The 18,684-nt window shown below is 41.1% G+C and overlaps 1 long non-coding RNA gene across 1 annotated transcript in view; it reads left to right on the forward strand.

Moving 5' to 3' along the window:
- Positions 1–18,684, forward strand: part of LOC109566348 (uncharacterized) — a 134,841-nt gene that overhangs the window by 49,703 nt on the left and 66,454 nt on the right. The window lies entirely within an intron of this gene.

Consider the following 18,684-nt stretch of genomic DNA (forward strand, 5'->3'; position numbering starts at 1 on the left):
GCTGACTGTGTCTCAGGTTATCAACTCATTATTGCAAAATTCAGACTTAAGTTGAGGAAAGTAGGGAAAACCACTAGACTATTTGGGTATGACCTAAATCAAATTCCTTACGACTATACAGTGGAAGTGACAAACAGATTAAAGGGATTAGATCTGATAGACAAACTGCCTGAAGAACTATGGATGGAGGTTCATAACTTTGTACAGGGAAGTGGTGATCAAAACCATCCCCGTGAAAAAGAAAAGCAAAAAGGCAAGATGGTTGTCTGAGAAGGCCTTACAAATAGTTGAGAAAAGAAGAGAAGTAAAGACGAAGGAGAGAAGGAAAGGTATACCCATCTGAATGCAGCATTCCAAAGATTAGCAAGGGGACACAAGAAAGACTTCCTAAAGGAACAGTGCAAAGAAATAGGAGAAAAGAATAGAATGGGAAAGACTAGTGATCTCTTCAAGAAAATTAGAGATACCAAGGGAACATTTCATGCAAAGATGGGCACAATAAAGGACAGAAATGGTATGAATGTAACAGAAGCAGAAGGTATTAAGAAGAGGCAGCAAGAATACACCGTGTACACTAGGGCTGCCATAACAAAGTACACAGACTGTGTAGCTTCAATGGCAGAAGTTTATGTCCTCACAGTTCTGGAGCCTGAAAGTCCAAGATGAAGATGTTGTCAGGGTTGATATCCTGTGAAGGCCTCACTGTTCTGGCTAATAGATGGCCATCTTCTCCTGTGTCTTCATGGTCTGCCTTTTATGTGTGCATCCAAGGTTTTCCCTCCTATAAAGACATCATTGCATTAGGACCTGATCTAATGACTTCATTTAACCTTAATTTTCTCTTTAAAGACCTTATTTCTCAGTACGTCACATTGGGAAGTACTGGGAGTTAGAAATTCAGCATATGACTTTCGGGATGACAAAATTTAGCCCACAGCACCTCGTTGCTGTTTCCCCATCTCTGTCCTTCCAAGAAGCCCTTTCTGGGTGTTTTCACAGCATCTTGTATATTTTCCCTATCACAGCACTTATCACTGCTTCAATTTCTTATTTACTTGTTTATATTTCACATTAGACTCATAAATCTGAGTAGAACTCTGCTTTGTTCTCCCTGTATTTTCAGTTCCTGGAGCAAATAGATTTCTAATTAATCCTTGAATATTTGTTGAATGGTTAAGTTCTTGTTATCACCTCTAACTATATGAAATTAGACTGAGTATTTATTCCATATTTATGATGTCTCAGATAGTATATGTGTCTTATTTCATGTAAAAATTACAAGAGCCCCATGAGGTAGATATTGTTATACTACTAACATCCTTGTTTTATAGCTGAGCAATTTGAGGCACAGAAAGGTCAAGCAATTTACCCAAGGTCAAAGAGCAAGTCATATTGGTGAAGATGAAATTTGAACCCAGGAAGTATAACTTCAGAGTCTTCATGGTTAAATACAATACTGTTTCTTGGTAGAACAACAATGTGTGTTACAGTTATACCAGCTGCTGACTGGTCCAAGTTGATCCCAATTCTCCCCCTAATCCATGTCCTAAACTAAGGTTTTTTTTTTTTTTTTTTTAATGATTGTCTTAAGAGTGATAAAATGGAGGTAGAAGGAAGGGAGGGGAGCAATCAGCGTGTTTGGGGCACAACTTAAGGGTTGTGTTTGGAACCAAGTTAGTGGGAAGAGAAATAGTGAAGGAGGTGTAGAAGAGGCAGTCTAGATGAGAGTGGATTCACTACAATTCTCATCATCCCTCTTATCTTAGAGGTTAACAACTTACAAAGTCTTTACAGTCTTCAAAACACTCTCCCTTTTATCATCTCATGTGATTTTTTGAAGCAGTCAACTGACATAAACTGAGAAGATATTATTATCTGTGTTTTATTGGTAAGGAAACCGATTGAAAGTGGTGAAGTACATTGGCCAACATTGGCAAGCTAATCATTGCAGATCCATAAGATTAAATTCTAAGCCTTTGCCCATCTCTTCCTGGGATTGAGTTCAATATGGGAAAGAAGTAGAGAGAGAATTTCAGGGTGAACACCGTCAATCCAGAGGAGAGAAGAGAAAGAGTGTCCTGCAAAGGAGGCTGAATTGGATTGCTAGGAAACTTTGAAGGAGAACTAGGAAGTTGCTGGTGGCAGAAGTCAACGGACCAGGGAGCCTCAAGAATTGAACTCATCAAGGGAGCTGACTTACATGATGGCTTGATGCATGTGAATGCGCAGAAGTTGGCAATCAGGAGATCACCGAGCATGTTCTAGAGCCTGTTCTCAGTGCTACAGTGTGGTCAGGTCTCAGCTGTTGTCCAGGTGAACTCCTCTCTCTGAATGTAGTTTGTATTTTTTTCTCTAGAATTTCCATTAGTTGAATAACACCAAATTGCTAGATACCTTTTTATTTGCTTTTGTTTGTTTGAATTCTCTTTGCCTGAAGACATATATCTTTGATCTTTCCTCAGGATGAGTCCTCTGTAGCAGATTTGTTTGCAACTCCAAAGTACATGTTTGCTCTGGCCTCCCCCTTCACACACCCAGGTCCCCTTTGTTGTAATGCAAACAAGACTATTATTTTAAAACCACTATCTCTGAGATTTGGCATCTTAATTTTCATCTTGACTTTCTTCCCTTTCCTTCCATGGGCTAGAATTAAAAATTAGGTATGTTTTAGAAATACATCTAGAATTAGAAATGACAGTTTCTTCCTTGTACCTTATGGGTTCCTTAGCTTTCGTTCCTCCCTCTAATCCGTTTGCTGACTCTCTAAATTGTTGTGCTGTGGTGGCTGCTCTTTGAGATCATCAACATCTAATGAGGATGTGATGTGTTTAACTGGTGTTGCAAGTCTGCAATGAGGTCATTGAACCCAAGACAGGTGAACGTAATGTTATTTGTTTAACTTCTAACAATTCTTATGGATTCTCTATTCTTCCTGCTAGAATTAAGCCTCATTACTGAATTTTCTTGTTTACCAGGATAAGAGCACACTAGCTTGAGGTAGATACACTATTCTGGTTGCAGATAACTTTGGGGGAGGATCATGGGGTGAAACAGTGCTTGGTCTGGATGCTTTTCTATACTTTAGCAGAATATCTTGTGACCAGAAACCTAGACATTTAATTTGCAAACTGGATGTAATTCACTTTTTGACAAAGTGTTTCAGCCCAGTATTGGTGTACAGAGACTTGAGTATTCATTGCTGCCTCACCTCTCTCCCTTGATGTGGAGAACTTGGGTACTGTCTGTCTTGTATCTAAATTATAGGTGATGAATTTGTCTTTGGATGAGCAGTGTGACCCTCCAAACATAATCAACTCATTTTTGCCTCTGAGGCTTTGATAATTGCTTTATTCTCAAGTTCTCATCCCCATTTTTCCTGCCTATGCATATTCTGCCTGCTCTTTAAATTCAGTCCAGGTGCTATCTCTTCTCAGAAGCCTTCCATGATATGAAAGTGAACAGTCCTCCTCTGTATTCTAATAGCTCTTGTCGTCTCTAGCCATGACCTAATGTACGTTACTGATTTATTTTCTGAGTGTTTAATCTTTGCCACTAGATTCTAAGCTCTCCAAGGCCAATGACTCTGCCCTTTTCAATCTTTGTATGACCAGCATCTTTCTAGCACAGAGATTTGTTTATAGTAGGTGTGAAATAAATGTGTGATATTGGTTGATTTATGAGCATGCTCTCTAACACAAGACATATGGAGTTCATTGGCTTGGTGCTTGAGTGTCAGCACCCCCACTACCACCCCTTTCTCCAAGTTATCCTCTTGGCCTGGTCCAGCTGAAGCTGTGGAAAGTAGATAAATCACTCAGCTCCTAGGTCAGACAGCTCAGAGACAAATGAACACAGCAGGTTGTTGCCACTATAATGATGCAGTGGCTGTGCTGTTTGCCAGTTTCTGGACAACAATAGATTGCCTTCCTTCCCTTAACTTTAATTCCGTTTCTCATAAGCCTGAAATTGCACTTGCTATTTTCCAACTTTTTCCCCCCACCCTGCCCTAGTTCATGTCAGTGTTCCTTAACTAACATTTTTATGGCTTGAAAATCAATTCTGTACCAGATATAAAGACATACTCTGTCTCCAGCCTTTGTTCTCAGTACCAGCTTCAGCACCCTGTGTTAGCTCAGTGCTGTGGCTTCAGTCCTACTGGATGGTTTCTAGTCTCTGATTCTTTTTATTTGAGCTCTGGTTAGATCTGTGTTGATGTTTATGAAATAGATTTTCTCATGTTCTCTTTTCATCAGTTTATTCCCAGATAATAGAATCTTTGGAATTATGGAACTGAAAAGATAACTGGTTTGAACAATTCTTGTTAATTGAAAGCCTCACGTATTCTCTCCAGTTCAACCTGATGATTTTGGAAAAAAAAGGAAAGACTTGTGGGCTAAAGCAGAGGATTTGGAAAAGCCTTTACTGATTTTCAATGGCCAGGTTTAGAGTAGTGTTCAAGATCCCTTACAACTCAGATTCAGATTACTTTGTTTTTGCTTTATGCCAACTACGCGGGGGGGTGGGGGGGGGGGCGGGGGGGGCAGTCTTTAAAGTCAGCACCATGGACAGGAGTGATTAGCTCAGGGAAAGATTGGAGCAAAACTTGCTCTGGGGAAGTTTAGTAGGGCACAAAGGGACCACTTTTAATTCTTAGGGATGACTTTATTTAAAGACACATGCATTGTGAGTTCAGAAACTTCATAAAGGACACGTTTGCTGCCCTAAACAATCATCCAAAGTAAAATAATCAGTTAAAAAGCACACACAAAACACAGAGCATGTTCTTTGGAATCAAAATATCAAAACTTGAATTCTAACTTTTAAAATATTTCCTAAGTGTATGACTTTGGGCTGATACCTTCTCTGAGAACCAGTTTCTTTTTGTGTAGATTTGGGAATCTACTACTGTTAGAAACTCCTTGCCATTGCTACTAGCATAGCCCTTGGTATCTTTCTGCAGTCCCCTCACTGCCCTGTCTGCTACTGAATGCTGGTGGATCACAGTATATCCCAGTGTTCATCCCTGGCACTCACCTGACACAGTCCAGCCTTGACGCACTGGACACAACACAGACACTTCTGTCTCTACCAGACACTGTGTGGCAGCCTATGGCACAGAGGCCTTTCTGGGCAACCTATATAGAGCTGGGCTTGCTAGCTCTTTTGTTTGCATACACCAGATTTGAGACGGGCTATCATTAACCAAATGGAGAGCAGCTGTGCTTACTGAGAAAGTGTGCTTCCTCAGATTTGTGGACATGCTAGAAATTCCACAGACAGAATGTCTGGCTCAAGAGGCCTCAGGAATGTGTGAAAATGCCTCAGTTAATGTTCCAGAAAAACCCCTTTCTCTTTGGCCTAATCTCTCCTGAGCTGATCTAGTGATGAATTCTTAAATTTCCCAATTAGATGATTATGCATTTGGGATGAGTAGGACTTTTCTCTGTTAAAAGGCAAATTCCAATAGCAGGATTTCACATTAAGCAGTTCCCAGACAGTGACACCTCCTTTAGTGTGAATTAGGGGCTGGCAACTTCCTCTAGAACTTAAACACAGAGCTGGAAAGAGACCATATGAGGGAGAAAAAAGTCCAGAATACAAATCCCCTTACCTGGAGGCTACTAGAATGGGGAGAAGCTCACAGATGGAAGGCAGAGCTGCCAAAGACCATGTACGCACACCTCCAAGTTGTGTCCAGAGTTGCCACTGGCTGAAGTTAGATTTATTTTTATTTGTTCTTACAATATGATCAAACTTATGATTTGACATCTCTTCCACCTTTCTCTCTCTCTCTTCCCCAACACTCTATATTTTTATCTCTTCTACCTTTTGTCTCCATTCTCACTGGTCCAGGATCCAAGTTGCCACCAGTATCTTACAGTGCATATTACCTTCTGTGCATGTGTGCTAAGCTGCTTCAGTCATGTCTGACTCTTTGCAACCTTGTGGACCATAGCCTGCCAGTCTCCTCTGTCCATGGCATTCTCCAGGCAAAAATACTGGAATGGGTTGCTATGCCCTACTCCAGGGGATCTTACCAACCCAGGGATTGAATTCGTGTCTCTTAGTCTCCTGCATTGACAGGTGGGTTCTTTACCACCAGTACCACCCCCAAAATGACTTGTGGTGACACAATTTCTGGAATGGTGGTATAAGATGCTCCATGGACCCTCTCCATTCAGAGTCTCTGGAAATCGTCTTCAGGGTATACAGCAAATGAAATATTTACTCAAGATAGTTTACTAAATCTCAATAAGAGCATTAACAGTGTGAAACATTTGTGCCACAATTCATGTCCCTCCCTTCTCACTCTCCCAGCTACCCTAACACCCACTCCAGGCAAATGCAACCAGGATCACAGGTCTCCCTTTTCACTCAGTTCCCTGATAAGGGCTGTGATGTCTCTTGGGGAAGGACAGGCCATCAGGACATCTCACCCTACCAGCATGTCTCACCCTACCAGCCCTCCCATCTCTGTGTTTCAGAGGCTTTATTCCTAGCAAGAATAACTAAGAGGTCTGGGGCTTTCTTCCTCTACCCAGTCCCCACTTATAAGGTGGAAAATATATTTCAGGCATGGAAGGCCAGAGATAGAGGGACCCAGTCACCTCACCCTAGCTTGGTTATAAGGCAAAGGCTCCTTTCCAGGAAATGCAAGCTGCAAAGACAAGGCTGCTGTCCTAGCCCATGATACTGTTAAAGGTCAAGGATCAGGGGTGTGACTCTGAGAGAAGTAGGTCATTGTCCCTGCTCCCAGCTATGGAGCAATGGTACAGGTTTGCTGCTCAAGAGGAGAGGCAGGCCATAAGAATTAGAGCTCTAAAGCTATCCCTGAGAGAGCTGACTTTATTTGTACCATGGTATGAGGAAGTTCAAACCCAGGAGTATTCTTCAAACCAATGGACATTATAGTGACAAGCAATTAAGAGGAAATTGTTAGTACTGTGGGACCAACAAGCTAAACCATATAGAAATTAGACCATATAGAAATTTACCAGTGAGAACTATAGAAAGAGATCGCTAACAAGAACCCTCCTGGGGTTAAAACAAACCTCCGAGACTGTCCTCAAAGATTACCCCTGCAAAGGGACCTGCATTTAATTGCAACAGACTGTGGAACAATTTATGCTCCAGGGCATTGTCAAAATAATAAAATAATCAGTCAGCAATTAGTGGAGGCTAATAGCTGGGCACAGTATCAATGGAGGCAGACAACAGAGAGATCAGCAAAAGAGACAGAAAGATCACTAATAAAATCACTGCCATCCCAGAGTGACAATATGCGTGCCCAAGGCTGAACCCTCTGAGCAGGGATATCAGAGGCTGCTTTCTTAGGGAGAAATAAGCTACAAAATAATCCAGCCAGCTCATCAAACAAATAGCAAACAACAACAAACCCCAGAGGAGGAGATTAGCATACAGAGGTACATTATCTAAAATGTCCAGTTTTCAATAATTATGAGACATGCAAGGAAATAGAAGGTGACCCAGATGGGAAAAAAACAGGCCACAGGAACTGTCAGTCAAGGATCAAATGTCAGATTTAGCAGACAGAGACTTTAAAATAATGAAAGGCATTGTTGTTGTTAAGTCACTAAATCATGTCCGACTCTTTGCGACCCCATGTACTGTAGTCCACCAGGCTCCTCTGTCGATGGGATTTCCCAGGCAAGGATACTGGAGTGAATTGCCATTTCCTCTCTGGGGGATCTTCCTGACCCAATATTTGAACCTGTATCTTCTGAATTGGCAATCAGATTCTTTACCACTGAGCCACCAGGGAAGCCCCAACGATCTGCACACATCAGAGATATTACAGGTTTGGTTCCGGACAACTTCAATAAAGCATGTATCACAGCAAACTAACTCACTAAGTTTTTGATTTCACAATGTGTATATAAGCTGTGTTTACACTGTACTATAGTCTGTTAAGTGTGAAATAGCATTATGTCTAAAAAGCATACATATTTTTATTTAAAAATACTTTATTGCTAAAAAATGCCCAAACAACTATAGTAATAACATTAAAGATCACTGATCACAGATAAGATCACTATAATAAATATAACAATAATTTAGAAGTTATTAATTGAATTATGGAAAATATTGTGAGAATTACCAAAATGTGACACAGAGACATGAAGTAAGCAAATCCTGTCAAGAAATGGTGCTGCTGAACTTAATTGATGCAGGGTTGATACAAACTTTCTATTTGTAAAAACTGCAGTATTTGTGAAGTGCAGTAAAGTATAGTGCAATAAAATGAGGTCTGCCAGTTTTATAAATCTATTCAAAGAACTACAGGAAAATGCACTTTAAAAAGTAAATGGAGGAAGGGAAATACAATCATTATGTCTCATAAAATAGAGAATAATGATGAAGAAATAGAAATGATAAAGAACAAGATGGAAATGATGAAGGTGAAAAATACAATAGCCAAAATTAAAATTTTACTAGAGGGACTTACCTGTAGGTTTAATTTGGGAGAAGAAAGAATCAGTGAACTTAATGGTACAATTAGAAACTATGCAATCTGAATAACAGAAAAAATGAAGAAAAATGAGCAGACTCAGAGAAGTATGGGCTACATATGTGTAATGAGAATACCATAAGGAGAAGATAAAAGAGGGCAAAAAAATGTATTTGAAGAAATTATGGCTGAAAGCTTTCTAAATTTGATGAAAGCCATTCATTTACACAACCAGGAAGCTCAACAAATTCCAAATGATGACCATAAACAGATTTGTGCCCAGATATATCACTTTAAAAGAGCTGCAAGCAGCAAGAGAATGTGACTCATAATAAATAAGGAGACTTCAATAGTATTGTGAACTAATTTTTATTGGAAACAATAGAGCCCAGAAGGCAGTGGGTTGACATACTCAAAGTGCTGGATAAACAACAACAACAACAAAAACCAAACTTGTCAAACCAAGATTCGTATATCCAGCACAACAATCTTTTGAAAATGAAGATAAAATAAAAACATTCCCATATAAACAAAATCTGAGAGCTTTTGTTGCTGGCAGGTCTGCAAGAAATACTAAAGGAAATTCTCAGGATTAAAAAAAAAAAAAAAATGACTCCAAGCAGTAATTTGAAACCATATTAAAAAAAGAAAGACTGAAAGATAATTATGTTATTATAAAAGATAGTATAAAAGCATATTCCTTTTTCTTCTCAACTGATTTAAAAATTAATGTATTGAGCCATATGTGTACAATTCTATTGTTTGGGATTTTAACAAAGAGAAATGATATTTTTTGACAACACAAGTACCAGGAGATATTGGGAGAAAACTGTATTGGAACAAAGAAATGACACTAGTTGGTAACTTGAATTTCTACAGGAACAAAGAACCAGAAATAGCAAATAAGATGGTAAATATAACAAACTCTACAAGTAAATATTAATTCTCCTCTATTCTCTAAACTTGTTTAACAGACATAAAATTATATAAAGGCATACCATGAGAATATATTTTGAGGTTTGTAGCTTATCTACATATAATACGTATATCAATAACAGCACAACAGGGGAGAAGAAGGTATAAATTTATATAGGAGTAACATTGCTATGTCACAGTGTAACTAAATTGGTGAAAACCTGAAATGGATTTATCCTTCTTGTTGTTCAGTCACTCAGTCATGTCCATTTCTTTGAGACCCTGTGGACCACAGCATGCCAGGCTTCCCTGTCCTTCACCATCTCCCAGAGTTTGCTCAAACTCATATCCATTGAGTCAGTGATGCTATCCAACCATCTCATCCTCTGTCAACCCCTTCTCCTGCCTTCAATCTTACCCAGGATCAAGTTTTTTCCTATTTAATAAAAAAGCCAACAGAAGGAAGGAAACAAGATTTGAGCATAAATTATAGAAATATAGAAAATGATAGAGAATATAAAAAGCAAAAGTTGTTTCTTTGTATTTTATTTTTTTTTACTTTACAATATTGTATTGGTTTTGCCATACATCAACATGCATCTGCATTTCTTTGAAAATACCAACCAAATTGACAAACCTTTAGCTAAATTGACCAGACAAAAATAATGACTTAAATTACAAAAATCACTCTAAGTCACAGAATTATGGAGGTCCTGGTCAATGAAGTAACACATACACAAAAAGATACACACACAAACACACACACACACGATTAAAAAGGATGATACAAGACTGGTACTATCTTCTTATAAAAACCATCAGAGTCAACAAACTGTTAGAACCAGTGGGAGAGTTCAGTTATGAAACAAGATGATGTAAAAATATAGTGTGTATTTCTACATCAGAAGTAACAAAATTGAAGACATAACTGAGTATAAAATGCCATTCACAATATCAAGAAAACCCTGCAGGATATATAAGATCAATTTAATGAAGAATGTATAAAACACAAGTAGAAAATATTATATTAAAGGACATTTAAGACTTTAAAAAAGAAAAAAGGTGCTGTGTTTATGAGTAGGACATAACATGCACTTTTAACATGACATGTTCTTTGTCATGTTATTATTCATCACAATAACTCTCCCCAAATTAATCTAGGAATATGTTATATGGCACTCTCCCCAGAAGGTTCAAGGAAGAGCTGATGTTTGCAGACCTGGTCTCATTCCTGTGAGCTCCACCCCATGTTCAGGAGAAGGATGGTAAAGAGAGAAAAGTTGAGGAAGATAGATATTTTCTGATCACTCAGCGTGTAGAGGGCCCAGAGGAGTGTACTGAGCACCAGAAATGGTGACAGTGAGTGACAGCTGTGGCCAGTAGGGAGAGTTGGAGGCCACCGCCAGGGTTTGGGCCCAGCTCAGTCAGTGACTCCTGTCTGACGGCAGGTGACTTATTGAATGATGCTGAATGATGTCTATTGCCCTGCACACAGTGAGAATACTAATCCCTACCCCACCCTCCTCATGGAGTTGTCCTGAGGATCTATTAACATGATACAAGAGCTCCTTGAAAAAATGTAAGGACATTGTGTGACATTTGAGATGACATTCCAGCTGTCTTACTAAGACACACAGAGTGACACTGAGATTCTGATCACCAGAAATGACCAGATTTCTCATCTCTTGGGTCACTCCTCAGCACCACAGGGGAAGACCTTGGTGAGGCTGGGGCTAAGTTGGAATCAGTGCCCAGTTTAATAATTTTAGTAACTTATAGGCCCACACTTAATCTCCAGTTTAGCAATACACCTATAGTTTGTCTCTGAGTACAACAGATGTGGCTGCTGTCTGTTCTCTATTAGGCCCAGTTCCATTAGGTGGGAGAAACATGCAGAAAACTTGCCTGTGCAGCTGGTTTGGTGGTTAATTAGAAGAAGGTGAGCATGAAAGGATTCATCCCCACCAGGAACTTAGGATCCTAATTTTAACAGGATGTCTCCAGCTAGTAGCTCTGAGAATGGGGAAGCCCTATCTATGATTCAACCTGAACACACATGACAGTTCTCAAAAACAAGTAGAACCTCAGTTCAGTTCAGTTGCTCAGTCATGTCCAACTCTTTGCGACCCATGGACTGCAGCACGCCAGGCTTTCCTGTTCATTACCATCTCCTGGAGCTTGCTCAAACTCATGTCCATCGAGTCGGTGATGCCATCCAACCATCTCATCCTCTGTCGTCCCCTTCTCCTGCCTTCAATCTTTCACAACATCAGGGTCTTTTCTTTTGAAAAGCAGAACCTCTCTTAGGATCAAACGAAATCAGTGCAGTGAAATAATTTCTTTGTGATCTTACCTTACCTCTAGAGGTTGAGACTCTTAGAGGAGAAGAAAGAAGAAGCTGCAGTCTGACTATTTTCACTTGTTAAGTAAATATTTATTGAATATCTACTATTTTTAAAATCTTGAAAATGATTTAATTTGTTAAATCTCAGCCTCCATATCACTAAAAATTCAAGGACATGAATGGACCTAGAGACTGTCATTCAGAGTGAACTAAGGTCAGAAAAACAGGTTTTGTCATTAACATGTATATGTGGAGTCTAGAAAAAAATGGTATAGATGATCTTGTTTGAAAAACAGAAGTAGAGACACAGGTGGAGAGAAAAAACATATGAGCACCAAGGAGGGGAAGGGAAAGTAGGATGAATTGGGAGATTGGGATTGATATATACACACACTGTTGATACATGGATAAAATAGATAACTAATGAGAACCTACTGTATAGCTCAGGGAACTCTACTCATTGCTCCCTGGTGACCTGCATGGGAATGAAATCCAAAGCAGGGGATATGTGTATAACATATAGCTGATTCATTTTGCCGTACAGTAGAAAGTAACACAACATTGTACAACAACTATTGTTCAGTCACTAAGTCGTGTCCAACTCTTTGCAACACCAAGGACTGCAGCATGCCAGATTTCCCTGTCCTTCACTATTTCCTGGAGTTTGCTTAAACTCATGTCCCTTAAGCCAGCTTTTTAGTTCCTCTTTGCATTCTGCCATTAGGGTGGTATCATCTGAAGTTGTTATTTCTCCAGCAACTCTTCTCCAATAATTTTTTTTTTTACAGTCAGGGGAAAAAGTCCAACCTCCTGCTCATTTAGATCAAGCTGCCTTATGAGCAGGGGATGATCACAAGTCATGTCTCAGATGTACTAGTTGGCTCTTTCTTGTAGTCGTGCCGGCCTCACCTTCTTTAGGAAGTGTAGTTACCCATTGGGAACTCAGTTACCCATTGCACTGTGTACATGTCCCATGCCCGCAGAGCAGCAGCCTGGAGTGGCTTTGTATGATCTGGAGGGGATGAGGAGTTTTGCCTGCTTCAGATGAAGCTGGTTTAGTGCATAGCGACAGAACTGTGGGAGTGCTCACCGTGGTTGCTGTGACTTAGCTTGGAAAGAGTAATCTGACCCCTTCAGTGGGAACACAGGACTTTCTCTGGCTTGGAGGTCCCCAAAGCTTATTTCAGGAGCCTCTTTACCCCCCTCTCAGGCTGTTTTGAAGGAAATCTTGTAAATCACATTTCCTCTATATAAATATCTCAGTGTGTTTCTCTAAAAGAGAAAGCATCGCCCCTTTAATAAACAAAATAAACCCTGTGCTCATCCATCCAGACCTGGAGGGAGATGAGCTATGTGACAGGCAAGGTCAGATTTAGGTGATGCTGGCTGTCTTTGGGAGGGTCCAGAACCTGCTAGCCTCTTGAGTTCTCAACTTAGAAACTTAAGCTTGGAATGGAACAGAAAATGATGGCACATGTATGCGCCCCTGTGCTGTGAGGGTCCCTACCCAGAGAGGGCAGGATGGTGCTTTGACAGTTAGCCATGTTCCCAGCCAGGCTGTATTAACTGGGTCATTTAGCTCCAAGCAGACTTAAGTTATTAACTGGAGAGGAGGGAAAGAGAAATTAGGAGGTTTAGTGTGGTCAAGGGAAAAGAAATGGGTTTGCATTTAAGACACGCTTTCATTGTCTGCATAGGGCAGGGTGGGCACAATTAGCTCTGGAACACTGTGCCATTGGCACCAATGAGCAGGTATGCTTCTCTATTTCAGAACCACACTCAGGGGACAGAGCCTGGCTGGACTTCTGTTGTGAGGCTGTAGAGCATCCTGAAAGGGATGGTTGAGTATATGTGTCAACTTGATTAGCTTAAGGGATGCTCAGGTAGCTAGTAAAACCTTGTTTCTGGGTTTGTTTGTGAGAATGTTTCTGGAAGAGACTAGCATTAGATTCTGTGGATGGAGTAAAGAAGATCCACGCTCACTTACTCACCAATCCAATCTGTTGGGGACCCAAACAGAATAAAAAAGCTAAGGGATGGTGAATTCTCTCCCTCACCTTTTTTTCTTTTGAGCTGGGACTTGTATCTTCTCCAGCCCTCAGACACTGGAGCTCCTGGCCCTCAGGCTTTTGGTCTTGGACTCATAATGACACTGGATTTCCTAATTTTCCATCTTATAAAAGGCAGATGGTGGGGCTTCTCCACCTCTATGACCACCTTATCCAGTCCCCACAATCAGTCTCCTCTGATAGATCTTTCTCTATAAATCCTATTGGTTCGGATTCTCTGGAGAACCTTAACCAGTATACTGAGTCCTGAATCTCTGTCTTCTCTCTTATTTGGTCCTTGGGTCAAGGTCAGTGGTAAGGAGAAAGAGGCTGATTGTGCCCATCTCTAGACTTCTCTTCCTAAGCTAGGATGGGGTGTATTAACAAGAGGTCATTAATGCTCCTTTTTTTTTTTTTTCCTAGTGTGTACTCACAACAAGCCCATGTGTGAACTCTTTTCATTCCTATTTCACAGTGAGTGTGCTGGTTAAGCAGCAGGCTAGGGGAGCTGGGGTCTCAGGGTTGGAAGTGTAATCTAAGGACAAGCCACTGAAGCTGCTGCCCCCTTGTAGGTTTCATGATTTCAGAAGTGTCTTCCTTGCTCTGATCCTTGGGTTTCAACTATGAACAGCCCTCTGATAGGGCCATTAGGCAGCCCTGTTTTAAGCTAAACCTTTTGAGGCTAATAAGCGGGGCCAGCTCCATCATGAATCCATGCCTGGGAAAAGTGGATGTGTCATGCTACTAATTATGAGATTCAAGTCCTACTGGGTGGAGAGACCCCAGGGCCTCCATGGCTCTAGTTTTCTGTGTAAGCTGGGACCTCAGTCATTGCAGCTCTCATGTGGAATTAAAAACTACCACCATTTCCTAGACCTAGAGGGAATTTGCCTTTGGGAAGTTCTCCAAGCCAAATAGAGGGAAAAAAGCACATAGGGATAGAAGTCATAAAAAATCCAATTGAGTCTCTAATCTATCACTGGTTAACTTTGGGACTTTCAATTTCTCACCTGTGGACAGGGACAGTAGTAGCTGTATTTAGAAGGTTGTCATGTAGTCAAATTAGATCGTGTAATCTTTGAGATCATAATATGTTTTATTGCTTATGTTGTTGCCATTGTTATTGAAAAAGTCATTGGATTTATATGTCAAATGTGACAGTGGTCTGCCTCTCCCAGTAGCATGATTATACTACATCCAGTGGCTAAAAAAGGAATATCCCACTCCTGCCTTTTATTGGCTGTCATCTTAATGAAGAGTACTGCTCCTTCTTCCCTCTTGCCCTTAAAAATATATATATAAAGAATCTTCCTGATAATTAGTTCCAGCAACACCAATACTAAATTCATTCTCATTTTGATTTCCTGGCCTCAACCCAATTCCTCCTGAGTGGGCTGGTTGCAGTTTTTCTTTCCTTGGCTTTCTTTTCCCTGAGGACACAGAATATTTGCAAGGCGCAACATTTTCCTTTAAAAAGATTTCCCCTAAAATCCAAATGTTATTAATGGATCTTCAGTCCCTCCTGGAAGACACTGACCCAGTTTGAAACCCCACACAGTCATGTAATGGCCTTCGACTTCTCCTCTCTGCTCTTTCTGTTCCTCTTGGATATGCAGAAAGTATTCAGAAAGTCACATTACAGTATTTAGTAGTAGAGTTTGACACTGTATTGTTTTATATTTTCTTGCCAACTTGATGATGGATTAGAAGGAACTGAAGCTCATTTATGAAATTCTCAACTCTTGCATAGTAAATAAACTTTCTTAAAAATAGGGCTCACTTATTCCTGTAGGCATCAACCATTTTTTGAGGGTTTACAATGTGCCAAGTCATTGCTAGACATTGTAGAGAATACAAAAGTGAGAAATTCACATTCCCGGTCTCAAGGAGCTCATATCTAGGATGGGGGTAGGAAAATGAGTAGAGAGATAGATAGGAAAATGTGAGAAGATGAAGGAAGGAGTCAGGGGTTTAGCTTGGAAGGAGGCGGATGGCTTCTGGGCTTGGCTCACTTCTCACTGCTCCACATTCTGCGTGGGCTGTATTTCCACACCTCTGGTTCTGGCAGTACTTACAGACCTCATTTCTGAGGTTGCTGGCCTCTGCTCATGTCATCTGAAGGTAGGCTTGGCCACTCTTACATTCTGATGTTGTACCTCTCATTTGCACTTTCCCCTGTCACAGAAATTGTGTCTTATATCCTTTGGATATCGGTACTGAGGAATTCTGGGCTTCCCCAGGGGCTCAGTGGCAAAGAACCTGGTTGCAGGACAGGAAACCCAGGTTCAAACCCTGGGTTGGGAAGATCTCCTGGAGGAGGGCATGGCAACCCACTCCAGTATTCTTGCCTGGAGAATCCCATAGACAGAGGAGCCTGGAGGGCTATGGTCCATAGAGTCACAAAGAGCTGGAATCAACTGAAGTGACTGAGCACCACACATGCCTTGAGGGCTTCTGAAGTATTTCCAGGGAGGAATTTCAGTGAGAAGGAGGACAGAGGGTGACTGGATCTAACCCATTTCACTTCCCTCTGTCTCCATCTCCCTTCCCTCCAGCTGGTGAGGTTGCATGAGCCAAGGGCTCAGAGTTCTGCTGGTGCTGGAAATTGCCTGAGGAGGTGTGAGGGCCCAGATCCAATGGGTCATTACACCCAAGTTCTCCCTAAACATCTAATGTGAGGTGTTTAATGGGAGCTCATCTCTGTGGTTGATCAAATGGAACCACCATAGAGATGGGGCAGGGGTGGGAGAGTAGAGACCTTGTAGGGCTGGCAGTGTTGTTGGGGAACCAAAAATTACCAGGACAAAACGTTACATGTTAAGCCCTGTGCTGGGTCTTGGAATCTGTGGGTAGGGGTGAGGTGGGTTGTGATCTTGCAGGAGCCTTAGGTGTACAGGTTCAGTGTGTGCTCAGAGCCTCAAGAGGATCAGAGGTTGACAAGGCTAAAGGTGCTCAGATGTTGAAGCTCTCTAGTCTTCAGTGGTCAGAGAAGATTATGGAAAGCAGGTGGGGCAGACAGGTGAAGTTGAGGCTCAAAGTGTCTGAGGGATTTTGGTGAGGGTGGGAGGGGACTGCATGATGTCATCTTTGTATTGCTGGATTCCTAAAGGTTAAGATAAGAGGTGGTGCTTTGTAATATTAACTGATGGATCCGTTCAGTTTTCAGTTGAGTCTAAGACTGGTGTGAATTCTGAAAAATATTTCTTTTCATTCCACTGCTTTGCTTTCTTACTGTATTTCTTTTCTTTGCCCTACACAGAGACGTTAGACTCTCCTTATGTTTCATTAATTTTACTAAAGCATTCTAGAGATAATCCTTCTTAATGACTCTCCTCAGCAAATGGTTTATCTCGCCAAGTGCTGGATGTAGTATATTCTGAACAAATGCTTGAAACTGCCACCTTGTATATGCGAATCTCCATCTAGAGTTCAACTCACACCTTTTGCTGATTTCCAGACCTCTGTATCTACTCACTTGCTGGGTTTCCACCTGGATATCATGTAGAGACTTCAGAGTTAGCATTTCTGAAGCTTTCTGTTGTATTTATCAGCCCCCCGCTGAACACATGCTCAACCTAGACCTTCTTCCTCAAAACCTCTACAGCCAAAACACTGGGTTCATCTCTTACCCCCTCACCCTTTCTACGAGATGTGTCTCGGTTCTACACTTGTGGCTGCTAGATCACTCTTCATCCCATCCCTTCTTCTCATCTATCCCTGCAGTTTTAGCCATAATCTCTCTGCATGGAGCTTAGATTATTCAGCAGAGCACGAATTACCCCGAAATACAAATGTGACCAGGCAGTCCATTGCTTGACACCCACCTGCGGGTTTGTCTGCAAGTGAAAACCAACTTCCCAGTGTGGTTTATTCCCCCCTCCATCCTCCCCAGTCTCACTTTCCATGCTCCTCAAAAACTCCTCATGATCTTGACTTCACCCACATCCATGTCTTGGCATGTACCCATAAGTATGCTAGCTGTGGTATCTTTTCCTCATTTCTACACCTGGAAAAGTCAGCATCTGGGCCTCACACCCTCTCTTTACTGAAGCCTTCTTTAACTGCTCCAGCAAGGGTCATCCCCCACGTGGGTTTTTGTGCCACGTGGGGTTACCACATTTTATTATCACTGTATTTAAATTTGTATTATGATGATCTGTCAGACTGAGAGGGAAGGGATTACTGTCTTATCCATCATGGACACTTCATTGCCTAGCTGAATGCTCTAAGTGTTTGTTAATGGTTAAAATAGAAAAAGATCTTAAAGAGTCTCTCCTAGTTTAATTCCTCTTAAATTCATTTATTTACTCGTTCATTCATTCGCTCCTTGCACAAACATTTACTAAGTACCTACTACGTGGAAACTCACTCTCTCTCTAGGCAACAAAGCCTTGATTAAACAGACATGAAAGAGAAACAGCTGCCAATCTTTACTCCAGGAAGCTCTGCTCCACGGGCCTTTGTTTAAGGATCCTGGAGCTTCAGTTTTCTTCCGTCAGCTTTTTCCTTAATGGCCAAACTCATGGTGGCAGTGACAATGGATTCTGCATTAGTATTAAAAATTTATTCAATAAATAATGGATTAGAACCTCTGTTTAATAATTATTAATGCACTGCAATTTCAGTTGCCCAAACCTCAAGATGTTTTAAGCATAACTAATTGAAAACACAATTAACAGCAACTTGCTGAAATAAATCTGGAAGGCAAAATACCCTTGAAAGCCTCAGATGATGAGAACAAAAAAATCCAAAAGCAGCCCCCTCTTCATGCTGACCCAAGATGCAGGGTTCATGCCAGGCTCCAGCAGAGACTCTGGCAGCAGATGGTGGCACCTGGCCGGGCTTGGGATATGAAAGTTGGTTTAATGGCAGCTTTTCTGTAGCTACTGCATCTTCAGCTGACCACT

The sequence above is a fragment of the Bos indicus genome, chromosome 11, assembly GCF_029378745.1.
Source record: "Bos indicus isolate NIAB-ARS_2022 breed Sahiwal x Tharparkar chromosome 11, NIAB-ARS_B.indTharparkar_mat_pri_1.0, whole genome shotgun sequence".
Classification (NCBI taxonomy): domain Eukaryota; kingdom Metazoa; phylum Chordata; class Mammalia; order Artiodactyla; family Bovidae; genus Bos; species Bos indicus.